This window comes from Esox lucius, chromosome 7, assembly GCF_011004845.1.
Source record: "Esox lucius isolate fEsoLuc1 chromosome 7, fEsoLuc1.pri, whole genome shotgun sequence".
In the NCBI taxonomy this organism is placed as follows: Eukaryota; Metazoa; Chordata; class Actinopteri; order Esociformes; family Esocidae; genus Esox; species Esox lucius.
Window position 1 is genome coordinate 24,735,440 of NC_047575.1, and position 19,084 is coordinate 24,754,523.

A 19,084-nucleotide genomic window follows, 5' to 3' on the forward strand; every position below is an offset into this window, starting at 1 on the left:
ATGCAGCAATCCTGCATGGTCGGTTAGGTGCTGGCAAGCTAAATTGTGGTCGTTGACCAGAGAACATGCACTCCAAGCACGTTTCAGCGTATTCTTCCTGGTTGAGGAAGGAGTGTGACAAGAAGCAGAAAGGATTGGCAGAATGAGCTTAAGAAGACGCGTCCTGATTAACTCTGTCGAGCCTGCTGGGAGTTGTTGTGATGAGACATGGCCATATGGATAGAAATTGGGCTTCAGAACAATTTAGAGGGAAGAAAAAAATAAATTACATTAAAATAAATAGTGTTGGCACTTATGGTTAGAATGTATATATCAATCTATGGCTCTCATTATACCAGTGGATGTTCCATTGTCGGTTAAAGATGCATTCTGGGATTTTTTTAACCAATGTTTAAGTGGCAAAAACTAGAGTGGCCTAAATTTTTGTGCTGTGTCATATTTATGCTGATATGTGATTGTACTTATTGATTATGCACATATGAACAGGATACTACACATCAATCTTTTAAGTGATCCATCATTAGCCTAGTGTCTTGTGGTTTAGGGTTTTTTATGTAAGTAACCCTTAAGATATGTGAATATCCTTTCTAATCACCAACGTTTTGTGAGCAATGAAATGATTATCAAAATACAATAGGCCTAATCAGACATGATACTAAAAGTTAGAAAAAACAAACATAACTAAAAAAACAACACCATCTTATATAGCTTGTAGATCAGTTCATGTTTTCCTGTTTCTACGTCCTGTTTCACTACGTGTGACTTACCAATCATCTCTTGTTGTTTCTCAGGTGGAGGCTGAGTGCCAGCAGTTGGCAGAACGAGCTGAAAGGCGGGAGAAGGAGCTGATTGGACGGATCAGTGCCCTGGAGGAAGTGGCGCAGCAGGCCGACACCCAGATCAAGGACCTGAAGGAGACCATCTTTGAGCTGGAGGACCAGGTGGAGCAGCAGAGGGCTGTCCACCTCCACACCAACCAGACAATCCTGGACCTAGAGAGTATGTTCACTAGTTTGTCTATATATCACCTGGCTTTACTGTGCTCCAATAACAGGAACAGTACATACTGGACCTAGAGAGTATGTTCACTAGTTAGTCTATATATCACCTGGCTTTACTGCGCTCCACTAACAGCTCCATCCTGGACCTAGAGAGTATGTTCACTAGTTAGTCTATATATCACCTGGCTTTACTGCGCTTCACTAACAGCTCCATCCTGGACCTAGAGAGTATGTTCACTAGTCAGTCTATATATCACCTGGCGTTACTGCGCTCCACTGACAACTACATCCTACCTGCATTGGACGTTTGTGCCGTTAGAATATTCATTGTGCTGCTGCCATTTTTTAGATATTAAATAATATTTTATGGGTCATTCTTAGGTCACTTCGCCTCCAACATGCTCCAGATTCAGACAAGATATTCTTGTTTGTTTGTGCCATTAAAAGTTGCCTTTGTGCTGCTGTTACAGTGGGGCAAAAAAGTATTTATTCAGCCACCAATTGTGCAAGTTCTCCCACTTAAAAAGATGAGAGAGGCCTGCAATTTTCATCATAGGTACACTTCAACTATGAGAGACAAAATGAGAAGAAAAACATCCTCAAAATCACATTGTAGGATTTTAAATGAATTTATTGGTAAATAAAGATAAGTATTTGGTCAATAACAAAAGTTAATTTCAATACTTCGTTATATACCCTTTGTTGGCAATGACAGAGGTCAAATGTTTTCTGTAAGTCTTCACAAGGTCTTCACCCACTGTTGCTAGTATCTTGGCCCATTCCTCCATGCAGATCTCCTCTAGAGCAGTGATGTTTTGGGGCTGTCGCTGGGCAACACAGACTTTTAACTCCCTCCAAAGATTTTCTATGGGGTTGAGAGCTGGTGACTGGCTAGGCCACTCCAGGACCTTGAAATGCTTCTTACGAAGCCACTCCTTCGTTGCCCAGGCAGTGTGTTTGGGATCATTGTCATGCTGAAAGACACAGCCATGTTTCATCTTCAATGCCCTTGCTGATGGAAGGAGGTTTTCACTCAAAATCTCACGATACATGGCCCCATTCATTCTTTCCTTTAAAATTATCAGTCGTCCTGGTCCCTTTGCAGAGAAACAGCCCCAAACATGATGTTTCCACCCCCATGCTTCACATTAGGTATGGTGTTCTTTGGATGCAACACAGCATTCTTTCTCCTCCAAACACGACGAGTTGAGTTTTTACCAAAAAGTTATATTTTGGTTTCATCTGACCATATGACATTCTCCCAATCCTCTTCTGGGCCATCCAAATGCTCTCTAGCAAACCTCAGACGGGCCTGGACATGTACTGGCTTAAGCAGGGGAACACGTCTGGCACTGCAGGATTTGAGTCCCTGGCGGCGTAGTGTGTTACTGATGGTAGCCTTTGTTACTTTGGTCCCAGCTCTCTGCAGGTCATTCACTAGGTCACTATGTGGTTCTGGGATTTTTGCTCACCGTTCTTGTGATCATTTTGACCCCACGGGGTGAGATCTTGCGTGGAGCCCCGGATCGAGGGAGATTATCAGTGGTCTTGTATGTCTTCCATTTTCTTATAATTGCTCCCACAGTTGATTTCTTCACACCAAGCTGCTTACCTATTGCAGTTTCAGTCTTCCCAGCCTGGTGCAGGTCTACAATTTTGTTTCTGGTGTCCTTTGACAGCTCTTTGGTCTTGGCCATAGTGGAGTTTGGAGTGTGACTGTTTGAGGTTGTGGACAGGTGTCTTTTATACTGATAACAAGTTCAAACAGGTGCCATGAATACAGGTAACGAGTGGAGGACAGAGGAACCTCTTAAAGAAGAAGTTACAGGTCTGTGAGAACCAGAAATCTTGCTTGTTTGTAGGTGACCAAATACTTATTTTACCGAGGAATTTACCAATAAATTCATAAAAAATCCTACAATTTGATTTTCTGGATGATGAAAATTACAGGCCTCTTTAATCCTTTTAAGTGGGAGAACCTGCACAATTGGTGGCTGACTAAATACTTTTTTGCCCCACTGTATATGTTAGACGTTTCATTCTAGGGGATGATGTCACCAGCCCCCTACATACTCCGAAACTGACTCAAAATAGGCTCAATTGTTTGGGCTTTTAACATTTTTGTTTGTGCTGCTATAATGTTTTCACTATTATTGAATATTGTATAGGTCATTTTGAGGTAAGAGAGCTTCACAAACAACTCCATCCAGGACCTTTAGAGTACACCAATCAGCCATAACATTATGACCACTGACAGGTGAAGTGAATAACACTAATAATCTCGTTATCATGGCACCTGTCAGTGGGTGGGATATATTAGGCTGCAAGTGAATAATCTGTCCTCAAAGTTGATGTGTTAGAAGCAGGAAAAATGGGTAATCGTAAGGATCTGAGCACTTTGACAAGGGACAAATTGTGATGGCTACACAACTGGGTTAGAGCATCTCCATAACTGCAGCCCTTATGGGGTGTTCCCGGTCTGCAGTGGTCCAAGAAAGGAAAAGCGGTGAACCGGCAACAGGCTCACTGATGCATGTGGGGAGCGAAGGCTGGCCCATGTGGTCTGATCCAACAGAGGAGCTACTGTAGCTCAAATTGCTGAAAAAGTTAATGCTGGTACTGATAGAAAGGTGTCAGAACACAGTGCATCGCAGTTTGTTGCATATGAGGCTGCGTAGCCACAGACCACTCAGGGTGCCCATGCTGACCCCTGTCCACTGCCGAAAGTGCCTACAATGGGCATGTGAGCATCAGAACTGGACCATGGAGCAATGAAAAATGGTGGCCTGGTCTGATGAATTACGTTTTCTTTTACATCAGAACCAAACATTAGGGAAGTCTTTGGTTCAGTTAGGGTAGTTAGTTATATGTCTAATGCCTTTTCAGACTAACAAGCTGTTGTCACAGGAGAACAGTTTTTCCAGCCTGTCTTCAAACTTCCAACTTGAACTTATACCTGTTTGAGTCATATTTGTTTGGCGGTGAGACTCACGCCATTTGGATTAAGTATGAGTTATGAATAAACTAATGCAGATTTAACTGATAACAGGCTCACCATAATCATACAATGACTAACACATTTTCAGAGGGTATGAAGAGGCCCTGTAGTGTCACAAGTGCCATTGTAGTCTATACCAAGCATTTGTTCTCCTTAAAAAAATAAAATACTAACACATAGCTGCAACTCTTCCAGTTATGAATGGCACCTGTGTGCATGTACCGTGTTGAATGGATTATAAATAAAGTTCATTTTGGACATGATGACCACTCATTTTCTCAAAAGGGGTCATTACATTACATATGTATTTTTTTGGTAGACCAACTCAAGAAGCTGGAAGAGCAGAAAGCTGAGGTGGAGAGGCAACGGAAGATTCTGAGTAAACAGATGAAGGTAAGCTGGATCTGACTGCACCTGACTTGATTCATACATGTGACCTGAATATAGTGATTTGCTGGTTGTGGAGATGGTCGAGGCTTCTGACTGTTATGGTGTAAGAAGAATCATAATGTGTGTGTGTTTGTTTGTCCAGGATGAAACCGAGGAGTGGCGTCGGTTCCAGGCAGACCTCCAGACAGCCGTGGTGGTGGCCAACGACATCAAGGTAGAAGCCCAGCAGGAGATCCGCTCTCTAAGGAGAAGATTGCAGGAGGAGCAGGGCCGCAGTGCCAAGCTCTCGTCAGACCTGGAGCAGCTGCAGGGAGTCAGGTACGTACTGCTTGGCTGGGAGGGCTCAGTCAGTACCACAGCAGGGCTATTCAACTACGGTCCCGGTGGGCAAAGACACTTCTGGTTTTACTTTCTACCTGATGAACTGATCTGATGTCCCAGTATAAATCAGTCTCTGCTTAGAGTTGAAGAATGACTCCAGAAGTGTCACTGGCCTTAAAGGGCAGATTTGAATTGCCCTGTCGTGCTCTGTGTCTATAGCCAACTTTACCTTTCCCCTCCCGCTCCTTCTCAGCACTGGGCCGTAGCCTCTCTCTGTCCTGGCTAACTCACTCTGTCCTGGAACTGCTGCTACTCTAGGGCTTGCCATGTCTCACTGATTGTGGGACTGATTGCCTCTTCGACATAGTAGTCAGTATGGTTTACGGTGTGTTGCTGTGTGGGTGGCTGTAGGAAGCAGCGCTGGAAGGAGCCACTTTCAGTTCAGGAGGCATTACATGCTTTTATTTCAAATAATTGAATACAAAAACAAAGTTAACATTTGTACATCCTTGTTGTCAATGCTCACTATCAATTACATTTTCATTGGGTAGGCACTGAATTGCGCTGATGCTCGCGGCAAATTAGGATAGGAAGTCCAATAATAATATCCTTAAAGAGCAACTGCAGTGAAAACTAACATTAGATGGCCAGGTGACATTGGACACTACCACTTTGGCTGGCTGTCTTGTAACTAGTGACCAGTGGTGGTGAGTAGTTTTATACGCCAGTTGCTTAATAAATCCTGATGCTGGCCTGGCAGGCTAGCTTACTAGCTAGCAACCATTCTTCCCCAATTCCTAGCCAGTCCCTGGGTTTCTTTGGCATCAGTAGCGACATGTTCAGTCTAAGGGGTCTGTGCACCCAAAGGCTAAAACTGTATGACTGTATATAACTTGAGTTGTTGGGTGGATCTTTGACCTCAAAATTTCAGTAGCTTGATTCGCTGCCCTTACTAATAGGACTGCTATCCGTGATTTGTTATGATAGGGGGTGGAAACAGCTGGCTGTGGGCAGGATTTCCACATTTTGTCAGGTGGCTGTGTCCTTGCCACACCAAGATACGCCCAGATTAAACCACACCTCCAAGACAATCCTGGGATTTTCAAACCTCATATCCTTGGATTTTCAAACCTCATATCCTGGGATTTTCAAACCTCATATCCTGGGATTTTCAAACCTCATATCCTGGGATTTTAGAGGGCATCAAATCCTTGGCATTAGCAATGAATGCTAATAGAGGTTTTTGCAGGCGACGTACTCCCCTGCAGTATCTCTCTCCATCTGTGTCCTGCTGCAACAGTCTCTAGTACTTATCATCACTGATGTTTACAGTTACACGTTAGTAATGGGCCTACACTAAACTCTACTTAGAAATGCTGCTGTCTGGACTACACTGACAGCACTTCTAAACCTTTTCATTCAATCCTATTAAATATAAAAATACTGTTACATTTCATGTGGTACACCTATGGTTTGTGCTGCCAGGGATGTGATTGTTTGGTGAGTGGAAGAACAGCTCCGCCCTTTCTTGTCTCATGTACCGTGATGATGACAATATAATGCTCTGCAAAATTGGCCCGGACTAGGAATACTTCACATATAGAGCTCTTATCAGTTAGCTGATAAACTCCAACAGCTTGCCTGAAAAAATATGTAAACTTGTAAATTAGAACCTAAAAAAGAATGGGTACTTTACTTTTCCCGTACGTACCTGGGACGTACCAGACCAGAAGCTCCCCTCCTCCCTGAGATCGTTCGTTCTCTCAAGGATGTCCCTCTCTCAGAAATGGCTCCTTATAGAAAGCCCAGGTGAGTCCACTGCACTGCTCAGTGAATGCTGCCTTTCGAGTGAATGCTGTTATCTAGAGCTGCTGATTTTCATCCTAAGTCTTTAGGCTGCTTCTGCTGCTTCTTATTGTCTGTCTGGCTGACTAGCTGACTAACAGGCAGCTGCGAAAACTATCTACCAGCTACCTGAGTCCTTTAATTAGCTGGGATTTGCTTTGCTTGATTTCAACTGTAAAACATTTTTTGGTACTTTGGTGCCACCTGCTGTCCTGTTGCGTGAATTGACACTGTACCAATGTTACTGGTTCACTTGAGAATCAATATTTTACTTACATTATTGGTTTCTCTTGAAAATCAGTACTGTATATAGTTTACTGGTTCATCTTTAGAATCAAACCTTTACCTAAATTATGGATTTATCTGGAGAATCAGAGCTGTACCTAACCAATTGGTTCCTGGAAAATAAATACTGTACTTACCTTATTGGTTCCTTGGAGAATCAGTACTGTACCTACCCTGTACATTCCTCTGAATAATTGTCTAGTAGTATAACATGGCATGATTTTTTTGTGGTCATGCTATCATCTGCTTGATTATATAACCAACATGTGATCTGTTTAGCACACTGATTTCAGATACATGTAGACAGCACAGAGGTCACAATGAATGTCATTAACCCGCTAAGTGACGCATGGAGAGAGAGACAGAGGAAAGAGCCTTTGTGTTTTCTAGAGAAACAGTCAACTCTTACATTACCTACAGTAGTCCAGTGCACCAATTGAGTCTTAAACTAGTTACATGAGGACATTTCTTTTTAAGAGAGTATAGCTTATATTTATTTAATATAATATTGTCTCTGTATTACGTTTCTTGTTTTTCAGACTCGGGGCTGGATCCAGTTTTGAAACCAAGACTGCTGTAGAGGGGAGGTAGAAACCCTCATCACATCAGGACCCTGTGAAGACAGACAGTATTATTGTACAGAGTGGCTTTGATCAGTATTACCATACCAGCTGTTATATGGTATGTACTTCTAATGGGTTTATTAGCCAGGAAGCTGTGTGTGACCCAGACAGCAAGCCCATTGTGGTTTACTTTTACATTTAATTAAATTTTGAGACAACACTTGGCTACCAAATCAACAAATTTTTATTCATGAATAAAAAAAAAAAGATTCTGTACAGATTTGTATCTGTATCATTTGCAATGTTTTCATTGGTGTATTTGTGAATCACTGTCCTATCTTTTAAGAGAGTGGACTGATGATAGGATTGGAAGTGTTTTTGTTACAGATTCTTATTTTCTTTTGTGCCTTTTAGACACTTAAAAGGTGAGTATTCACTTATTCCAGGTGTTGTTAAGAAGATTCTTTGATTTGTTGACAAAACAAATTATTAGACTAAGACAGTTCTCTGAGGGTTGACTGAAGCCTAGCAGTCGGCTTATAGATGAAAAAGACGCTGCAGGTTGTTGTTCTGAGTCTGATTTATGAACATATGTGAAAGGCAATTCAGTAAATGTTTTCATTTTTTTGTTGTCAATCATAGCTGGTTTTATTGTTTGTTTGGTTACTTGGCTGTAATACTTGAATTGTTCAAGTGTACCATTAGTTAGTGCATATGTGGTTTATTACAGTTTCATTTGGAATATCTGTTACTTTAAGAAGTGCTTGGATTATATTTTCCTATTTTATGTTAATAGCAATCACATTAAATGGGAAAACTCAAGTTGTGACATCCAATTTTTTTATATGTGTATATACACACACATTCTACTGAGCAAAAGTCATACGCCATCTGAGAAAATTGTTTAAAGCAATGTATCTTGGGATTAAGGGTAGGTTTTGCGGACACATATTAAGCTTAGTCTAAGATTGTAAAGTCACGTTCAATGGAGTCCTACACTAGGTTTAATCTGTGTTCGCGAAAGCAGCAAACACAGATTAAACACAGATTAAACCAAGTGTTTATTTGCTCGTAAAAATGTGATACAACCTTAGAATAAACAGAACTGAGCAAAAAAATAAGAAAGAACCATTTATGTTGTTGTACAAAAGGTAATTGATATCTTGTGAGATGGGTAGAAGAAATGTCAAAGTAATGTAAAGAAACAGGGCACCCTGAAGACTGAAAAGACATCTGATATATCTGTACTGAAATATCACAACCTTAAATGACTGAGGAAAATACAGTACTTGCTCAGCATATGGCAGTTATCTTGCCCCAAAGTACACGCTTTCACCATGAGAAGTCTTACAAGAAGTGGCCATCTTTGACTGATTGGTGAAAACGTTATCTTTCAGCATAATCATTTCCCCAAACAATCTGTAAAGACAATGAATACCTACTTAAAGGGAAAATCTGTCTGTGAATTACTCCCAGAATTAGACGGCTTCAGAGCCCATGCCTCAACATGACTGAAGCTGTGTAGGTTCATTTGGGCTGGGAAAATAACACAAAGCAAAGTCAAAGTCAAATGACAAGGTAAATCCTGATAAGGCTTGGAAGAATTAACCAAATGAACCAATGTGAATTGCCTTCTAACACTAATAACGTTTTGTTACATTTCATTGTATTAATGTTTCTTTTTATTTGCATCAATCAAATTGTGTCAGTCAAATAAACACTTTTCAGCTTTAAACAATTATCACAGGTGCCTTAAGAATTTAGCATAATACTGTGTGTATACTGTGGATATAAAAAGTCTACACACCCCAGGTTAAATCAAAGATAAATCATGTCAGAACATTTTTCACTTTTAATGTGACCTATAATGTGAACAATTCAATTGAAAAACAAAATGAAATCTTCCATGGGGAAAACATTTAAATAAAAAAAGTTCTGACATGATTTATCTTTGTCTCATTCTTTTACATCACAAGATCCTGTCATTTTAACAGGGGTGTGTAGACTTTTTATATCCACTGTATGTATGTATCTAAAGTACATATACAGTGTGTGTATATACATATATATATATATATATATATACTGTTTATATCCATGGATTCTTGACGAATTTAATTTATAAATACCTCATGAGCTTTAGAATCCCACAATACAAGCTTATTTGAATCCAATGTTTGTAATGCTTGCAAAAGGGGACATTGCCCCCTCAGGTAAAAGTCGTGCCCCCTCAGTTTTGTTCCCCCCATATACATAGATGGTCGTACATGGATGCGACCAGGTCCGATCGTCATAGTCAACATGTTACGATCAACACTTTTCGGTCGGCTTTACATGCGTATATAAGTTTCAAACATTTTCGTCTGGGGTGGGTGCACAGTGATTAGACACGCCCCCTTATTTATAGAAAATGCACCCTCAGGCATGTGATCCTGGTGCCGGTTAGAAACAAAATTTTACAATCATTTTAAATGGGTTGTCCATCTGCACCTTCATTTGTACCAGATGTAAGGTTGCCACTTACCACTAGGTGGTGGTATGGAACAGAATATCCAGAACAGCAAAACATGAAGAACCTGTACTGGTCTGTGCTGGTCAGTGGTTTTATGTTGTGCATGTATATATATGTGTGTGTTTATATATATATATATATGTATGTGTGTGTGTGTAAAGTCACCCGGATTCATCTTGAATCAAACTTGCTAGTTTGAGTTCTGCCTACAACACTGAACCACAGGATATTATTGTATGATCACTGATCATTTACACATTATGAATCAAAATGTAAACACAGGAAGGCCAGTGCATTTTAACCTTAAGGGTAATCCACTGCTGATCACTGCCTGACTGAATCAGTCCTCAGATCTACAGCTGTGCCTAAAATCCCTTATGAACTGGCTTTATTTAAAATGTCAAAATCACTGCCAAAATGTTTTATTGGCAATAATATTTTCCTCTAACATTGAATGAGTTGAAGGTATTGTGAATGTTTTATCAAAATCTGAAGCCTTTTTAATGCGACCCCCATCAGGTTAACTAATAGCCTCTAATCTCTGATGACTGCTTCCACGTACACAGCAGATATTTGATACTAATGACTAATGTAATCCGTAGATGCAGTAATGCCGAAGTCATCATATTGAGAAAAACATGATGGTTCAGTTGAACTTTGAGTATGATCTATATTGCCATCTTATCATAAGACATAGCGGTAACTTTGTTCATGACCTTTTCTCAGCCTTTGATTTAAAGCCATTTGAGCTACAGTTCAACAACTGAATGTACAACAATTTAATTTATTTTAGGTTAAATGTTATAAACATCTGGTTGGGTTTTAATACCTGCGAAAGATCAAATAAAAAGCACTTACTCAGTGTAAGTTTAAAAATCTTTTGTATATGTTCTTTGGAAAGTCAATAAATGAAATGACTCTATTCCTGACTTTGTTTGTGTGTGTTTGATTGAGTTCACTCTCTGGGTGGTTGACATTTGATCTGCTTTCTCCCCAACAGAGTCCTCATTTAATCTCTTCTCACCCCTTTCATCAGGATTGGAGGCAATTCGGAATTTCTCAATGTAATTAAATTCAAGCAATACATTTGAGTTGGCCACACAGGAAGCTGAAATTGAAATGTATTTGAACATTACAAAATATAATTGAATTCAAACTAAATAAATTAGGATGTGAACCATGAAAGTCTTCATTTTCAAGACAAATTCATTTTGAACATCTCTTATCAATAGTATATGCCACTTGTTAATGCGCAGAATACATAACTAGCATAGACCAATTCAAATTAGTTAAATTTTAACTCAAAGAAAATTTGCTTCTATGCCATGATACGTTAGTTTTGGATTTTATGCATTCTGGGAAATGTTTTATTACCGACATTAAGGAAATTATTATTATTTATAATTCACAACACAATCCTAAAATATTTAGAAATCCCTGTAATAATTAGAAATTGTTATAGGAGGATTAATAAAAAATAAAAATAAAATGTTTTTACCTTAACAGTATTGGTAAACCATTCGTGAGGTCCCATTTTTCTTCCTATGGGATGTTACCAATTCAAATGAAATGTACTTATTAAAAGCAGTTATTCTACTTCCATTCGTCAAGGGTTTCACTAAGAACACTAACACTTAGGCTCACTCAAGTCATGACCTACAATCCAAAGACGGAAAGAAAGGGATGGATTAAACATACAATACCAGTTTAAAGTTTGGACACATTTAACCATTCACTTGAAACTTTTGACTGGTACTGTATATATACATTTGCTCTTTTTTGTTTTGTTGTCATCTAAAATTAGCTCAAGCTATTGAGTTATTTCTTATCAGAAATGTACAAATGATGGTAAATGATATACATCAGATCTATTAAGCAAATATTTTTAATGGAACAGTCAATACACTGGGCAAAAATTATCATTATGTTTCTTCAGAGCATCAACTGAGTAAACTCTAAATTGTTATTCTGACAGCACTGAATTAGTAAACCAATGTTATAGGAATCTCTGATAAGGCATTGACCTCCTCTGTACACACATATACATTCGTCCCTACTGTATCCTCTGTGGAATCTGAGCATTAACAATTACAATATGAATGTACGTTTCATTGGAAGTGAATGTGCCTAGATAATGAGAACAACAGAAACCTCTCTGTTTAGATTATCTCTCAGAGGGCCGATTTCTAACACCTCCTAGCTAAAAGAGTTTCTGCCTTCTAATTGTTTTGCCAGACTGTACTGTAAGCATCTCCTCCCCCTTGACTCTCTCAGGTCGTTGCATGGTGACTCAGAGGGCTTTTCGGATGCTGGTGGCAGTCCTCACTGGTGCGGCATCTCCATGACCCAGGCTCCTTCCTCATCCATCGACACCAGCAGCAACACTGCCGCTGCCGAGTCCGGAGCCACCGTCAAATCCCTCATCAAGTCCTTTGACACACCCGCACCAAGTGAGCACAGGGCTTCCCCCTCTGACAGACTGAGGCTTCCCTCTCTGACAGACTGAGGCTTCCCTCTCTGACAGACTGAGGCTTCCCCCTCTGACAGACTGAGGCTTCCCTCTCTGACAGACTGAGGCTTCCCTATCTGACAGACTGAGGCGTCCCTCTCTGACAGACTGAGGCTTCCCCCTCTGACAGACTGAGGCTTCCCTCTCTGACAGACTGAGGCTTCCCTCTCTGACAGACTGAGGCTTCCCTATCTGACAGACTGAGGCTTCCCTATCTGACAGACTGAGGCTTCCCTCTCTGACAGACTGAGGCTTCCCTCTCTGACAGACTGAGGCTTCCCTCTCTGACAGACTGAGGCTTCCCTATCTGACAGACTGAGGCTTCCCCCTCTGACAGACTGAGGCTTCCCTCTCTGACAGACTGAGGCTTCCCCCTCTGACAAACTGAGGCTTCCCCCTCTGACAGACTGAGGCTTCCCTCTCTGACAGACTGAGGCTTCCCTCTCTGACAGACTGAGGCTTCCCTCTCTGACAGACTGAGGCTTCCCTCTCTGACAGACTGAGACTTCGCTCTCTGAGTGGTCTGCTGCCTGTTGTGTCATAAGGGAGACATGAATATTGCCCATAAATTACACAGGATATACAGGTTATTTGGCGACTTCGCAGGCCTTTCGCGGGCATTTCGCGGGCCTAGCAGCAGTGATACAGAAGAAACCTTGTCCAATTAACATCTTAACCTAATGAAACAGCTTACAGTATCTCACAAAAGTGAGTACACCCCTCACATTTTTGTAAATGTTTGATTAAATCTATATCATGTTACAACGCTGAAGAAATTACACTTTGCTACAATGTAAAGTAGTGAGTGTAGAGCTTGTATAACAGTGTAAATTTGCTTTCCCCTCAAAATAACACAACACACAGCCATTAATGTCTAAACTGCTGGCAACAGAAGTGAGTACACCCCTAAGTGAAAATGTCCAAATTGTTGTCACATGTAAAGATGTACTCAAATATTTACAACAATGTGAGGGGTGTACTCACTTTTGTGAGATACTGTAGATGTCTGTTTGCTTAACCGGGCATAACTGATAGTCATATGAACATAACCATGGAATGCCATATAAAATACTTCCTCTTTCAAATTCATTGCAGATGGACCTGGGCCAGGACATAAGGTACAGATGCACCCTTCATCTAGAAGTCCTCTGAGTGGGATACCTATTCGCACAGCTCCTGCGGCGGCGGTCTCCCCCATCCAGGTATATCACATGCCCTCTTCACCCAATCTGTATGATTAACAGCACATTGCTGTTCATTAATGATCATTAACTGTTTTATTTTAGTTAAAACTAATGTTAACTGTTTCAAGTTTTGTTTTCAACTTTTGGTCATTGTTACGTGTGGGACATGAATAGTTAAAAATGTTTAATTTTTAATTTTTAGCGGCATTCATCTATCAAACCGCTTTCAAAGACCCTGGAGAAAAGGATCAACCATGGAGATTTCTGTCATCCAGGTAAATGGAAAGCAAGTAGAGTATTCATTTAAAATGTGTAAAACACCAATGATCATAGTGTCTCCGCATGCCCAAATCTTATTACCTCTACTAAAGGCAGGCTCATCCCTTCGCATTCTGATGAAGTGCTTTGTGATGGAACACTAGCATTGAATCAGGCATGGCTTTGACCAATCACATAAACTCAAATCTTATTGCTGTTATTTAGCAAAATCAACTCTTCTAAAGTCCTAATTCTTCAATCCCAGAAAGAGAGATGCAAGAAAATATTTAGATGTTTGTAAAACAATATAATTTAACCTTAGTTGATGTGTGATATTTTTCTGTAATGGTAAGGTCAGTGGCTTTTGATTAGCTGGTTTCATCAGGAATAAAACGTTTACCGAAGTAAAGGTTGTCTCTTTTTTGACATTTGGATATTTGGATCTTAATTTCAGCATGGTAAAGATTGCCTAATTTAAGAAAAACTTCAAAATTATACTTATTTCACAAACATACATCTACAGTAATGCTATTTCCCTGTGGGAAAAAATATACTGTTATCTTCATTTGCACCAATGACAGAAATAACTTAATGTAGGCGTTTCTTGTAACTGTCTATCTTCCATCAACTGGGAGGAATTCCAAACCATAATTCCCCCGCCACCAGGCTTTGCGGTTGGTATGTTGTTGTTTTTTGGTTTTGTTTTTGAAAGCCAGAGTTTTGTCAGCTCGAAACTTGGCATCTGACATTGCAGCCAACCAACTCTACCTTTGACTCGTCTCTCCAGAGCACATTGTTCCAGCAGTCTTGGTTTTCATCTAGGGGCTGTCTGGCAAACTTCAGTTGGGCATTTATATTCTTTTTTTTTTTTGCAAAAGCTTCCTTCTTGCCATGTAGGCCATGCACTTTGACATTGATTGTTGCAAGATACCTTTTTAGTTAGTGTTAGTGTGCATTTCTAGGGAATGTTTTGCTACACTCTTGGTCTGAATTTGGTGGGACTTAATAGATAGACTGTGAGTTATTTAAAATAAAGGATCTACTGGACAGCGGAACAATTTACTTTAGAAGCCTTTTCTCTAGCCTTTCCAAAAAAAATGTGAAAGAAGAATACAAACCTTTTTCAGATTGTTAACTAACTCACAATACTGTATTTCAGATTGTGATCTAACTCACAACCCTGTATTTCAGATTATAAACTAACTCACAACACTATATTTCAGATTGTGGATTAACTCAGAACACTACATTTCAGATTATGGACTAACTCACAACACTATATTTCATATTGTGGACTTACTCACAACAATGTATTTCAGATTGTGGACAAACTCACATCACTATATTTCAGATTGTGGACTAACTCACAGCACTTTATTTCAGATTATGGACTAACCAGCAACACTATATATCAGATTGTGGATTAACTCAGAACACTATATTTCAGATTATGGACTAACTCACAACACTATATTTCAGATTGTGGATTAACTCAGAACACTATATTTCAGATTGTGGACTAACTCACAACAATGTATTTCAGATTGTGGACAAACTCACATCACTATATTTCAGATTGTGGACTAACTCACAGCACTTTATTTCAGGTTGTGGACTAACCAGCAACACTATATTTCAGATTGTGGACTAACTCGCAACACAATATTTCAGATTGTGGACTAACTCGCAACACTGTATTTCAGATCGTGGACTAACTCACAACACTCTCTGTCTCCTCTCCCTCTCCTTCTCTCCCTCTATCTGTCTCCTCTCCCTTTCTCGGTCTACTTTCCCTCTCCCTCTCTCTTTCCCCTTCTCTCCCTCTCTCTTTCCCCTTCTCTCCCTCTCTCTTTCCCCTTCTCTCCCGCTCTCTTTCCCCTTCTTTCCCTCTCTCTTTCCCCTTCTCTCCCTCTCTCTGTCTCCTCTCCCTCTCCTTCTCTCCTCTCTCTGTCTCCTCTCCCTTTCTCGGTCTACTTTCCCTCTCCCTGTCTCTTTCCCCTTCTCTCCCTCTCTCTTTCCCCTTCTCTCCCTCTCTCTGTGTCCTATCCCTTTCTCGGTCTCATTTTTCCCTGTCTCTTTCCCTGTATATTTATTGTCTCCCATCCCTCCCCTCCCTTGTTCCTTATGTTGGGTTTCCCAGATAAGTATGGAGGCTCTGGGGATGAGCTGAAGCCCAACAGCCTTATGAGAAAGAGTCCTTCCCTGGAGTCTGTAATTAAGTCCCCAGCAACCATCAGCAGCCGGAGCCACTCTGTGGCCTACAGCAGGAACAACAGCAAGCTCAGGTAGGCCCTCCACACTAATACACATAATTCTGTGCTTGTACATACTTTGGCTCACGGTGCGGTTCTTGCTACTTCAAAATAGAGGCCTATTAAGTCTCAAACACAGTATACAGTATACAGTCAACAATACATTTTAATTCCACAAAAACAAGGTTAGAATTTCAGACTGTTTGGGTGGGATGAAATATTTAGCCTGCTTTGTGATATCACAAATGTGATCTGAATTTGGTAGGCCAATTCCTATTCATTTGAGTAATGGGGTGGGTGAATTGGGCTGTCTGTACAGGAATTGCTAACACCTACACTGAGAATAAAACCAAAATGTCAATGGCCAAATGAGGTTAAGGGAAATATGATAAATGCATTGCAAAAGTATTTTTTAAGGAAACACTGGTTTTATGTTATGAAATATAAGCAAGAAAATTATAAAACTGAAATGTGATGCTTGCGTAAGTATTCAGCCTCTGCAATGTGGAAGCTCCCAGTTTACACAAAGGAAAGAATTTGCCCTTATAAAACAATTACCTTTCCATTGGCCTCCACCTGTAAACCATTAAAGCTGCTGACCCTTTTTCTGTATATAAAACAAACCATCCTTGGCCAGGCTTTGATTGTGAAGAAAAAGCCCAAAGAGAATTCTCCCAAACTTTTAGAGAAAGTAATACAAATTCAAAAGGGTGCAAAATAATATTCAAGTGTTTGGCTATTTGAGTGGATATCCCATGTTGGATCAATAATCAGGGAGTAAAAGCTGCATCATACCACCAAAGCACTGTGAAAAGTGTGTCCCTCCAAATTCACCACTCAAACAAGGAGACTTATGAGAGAAGCCACAGAGGCCAACAATCACTTTGAAGGAGCCACAGAGTTGAGTGGCAGGGACCGGAGTAACGGTTCTCTGGTCTCCCATATCAAGAGCTCTGCATAAAACTCACCTGTCTTAGAGGTTGGCAAGAAAGAAGCCATTACTAAAAAAATTACATCTGAAGACATAGTACTCAAGCACATGGTGACACACACAGGTGACTCACTGATGTTTTGGGGATGTGTGAGCTCTAAAGGCACGGAGAATCTTGTGAAAATGTATGGCAAGATGAATGCAGCATGTTATCACAAAATACTGGCAGACAATTTCCATTTTTCTGCACGAAACCTGCGCATGGGACGCTCTTGGACTCTCCTGCACAATAATGACCCTAAGCACAAGGCCAAGTTGACCCTCCAGTGGTTACAGCAGAAAAAGGTGAAGGTTGTGGAGTGGCCATCACAGTCTCCTGACCTTAATATCATCGAGCCACTCGGGGAGATTTCAAACGTGCGGTTCATGCAAGGCGACCCAAGACTTTCCATGACCTGGAGGCATTATGCCAAGACGAAAGGGCAGCTATAACACCTGCAAGAATTCAGGGCCTCATAGACAACTATTACAAAAGACTGCACACTCTCATTAATGCTAAAGGGGGCAATACACAGTATTAAGAAATAAGTGTATGCAGACTTTTGAACAGGAGTCAGTTCATTTTTTTCTTTGTTGCTATGTTTTGTTTTATGATTGTGCCATTCTGTTATGACCTACAGTTGAATGTGAATCCCATAAGAAATAAAAGACATGTGTTTTGTCTACTCACTCATGTTTTCTTTACAAATGGAACATACACTCACCTAAAGGATTATTAGGAACACGATACTAATACTGTGTTTGACCCCCTTTCGCCTTCAGAACTGCCTTAATTCTACGTGGCATTGATTCAACAAGGTGCTGAAAGCATTCTTTAGAAATGTTGGCCCATATTGATAGGATAGCATCTTGCAGTTGATGGAGATCTGTGGGATCCAGGGTACGAAGCTCCCGTTCCACCACATCCCAAAAATCCTCTATTGGGTTGAGATCTGGTGACTGTGGGGGCCATTTCAGTAGAGTGAACTCATTGTCATGTTCAATAAACCAATTTGAAATGATTTGAGCTTTGTGACATGGTGCATTATCCTGCTGGAAGTTGCCATCAGAGGATGGGTACATGGTGGTCATAAAGGTATGGACATGGTCAGAAACAATGCTCAGGTAGGCCGTGGCATTTAAACGATGCCCAATTGGCACTAAGGGGCCTAAAGTGTGCCAAGAAAACATCCCCCACACCCTTACACCACCACCACCAGCCTGCACAGTGGTAACAAGGCATGATGGATCCATGTTCTCATTCTGTTTACGCCAAATTCTGACTCTACCATCTGAATGTCTCAACAGAAATCGAGACACATCAGACCAGGCAACATTCTTCCAGTCTTCAACTGTCCAATTTTGGTGAGCTCGTGCAAATTGTAGCCTCTTTTTCCTATTTGTAGTGGAGATGAGTGGTACCCGGTTGGGTCTTCTGCTGTTGTAGCCCATCCGCCTCAAGGTTGTGCGTGTTGTGGCTTCACAAATGCTTTGCTGCATACCTCGGTTGTAACAAGTGGTTATTTCAGTCAAAGTTGCTGTTCTATCAGCTTGAATCAGTCGGTCCATTCTCCTCTGACCTCTAGCATCAACAAGGCATTCTTGCCCACAGGACTTCCACATACTGGATGTTTTTCCCTTTTCACACCATTCTTTGTAAACCCTAGAAATGGTTGTGTGTGAAAATCCCAGTAACTGAGCAGATTGTGAAATACTCAGACTGGCCCGTCTGGCACCAACAACCATGCCACGCTCAAAATTGCTTAAATCACCTTTCTTTCCCATTCTGACATTCAGTTTGGAGTTCAGGAGACTGTTTTGACCAGGACCACACCCCTAAATGCATTGAAGCAACTGCCATGTGATTGGTTGATTAGATAATTGCATTAATGAGAAATTGAACAGGTGTTCCTAATAATCCTTTAGGTGAGTGTATATTGCCAATTCTCCAAGGTATGCAAACTTTTGAGCACAACTGTATATGGTAAAGGGTGTA

General features: G+C 40.6%; 2 long non-coding RNA genes across 3 annotated transcripts in view; both read left to right on the top strand.

Moving 5' to 3' along the window:
• The window catches only part of specc1, a 109,388-nt gene that overhangs the window by 56,850 nt on the left and 33,454 nt on the right, over positions 1 to 19,084 (top strand). For both annotated transcript variants that reach the window (XR_002196966.2, XR_002196965.2), the window contains exons 5-11: positions 792 to 999; positions 4,319 to 4,392; positions 4,532 to 4,707; positions 12,190 to 12,365; positions 13,520 to 13,626; positions 13,811 to 13,883; positions 16,007 to 16,151. This is a non-coding gene — a long non-coding RNA (sperm antigen with calponin homology and coiled-coil domains 1). The remainder of the gene's footprint in view (positions 1 to 791; positions 1,000 to 4,318; positions 4,393 to 4,531; positions 4,708 to 12,189; positions 12,366 to 13,519; positions 13,627 to 13,810; positions 13,884 to 16,006; positions 16,152 to 19,084) is intronic.
• On the top strand, positions 4,724 to 8,225 carry LOC117594671. Its single transcript, XR_004575904.1, has 2 exons — positions 4,724 to 6,519; positions 7,380 to 8,225. It is a non-coding gene; the product is annotated as an uncharacterized LOC117594671 (long non-coding RNA).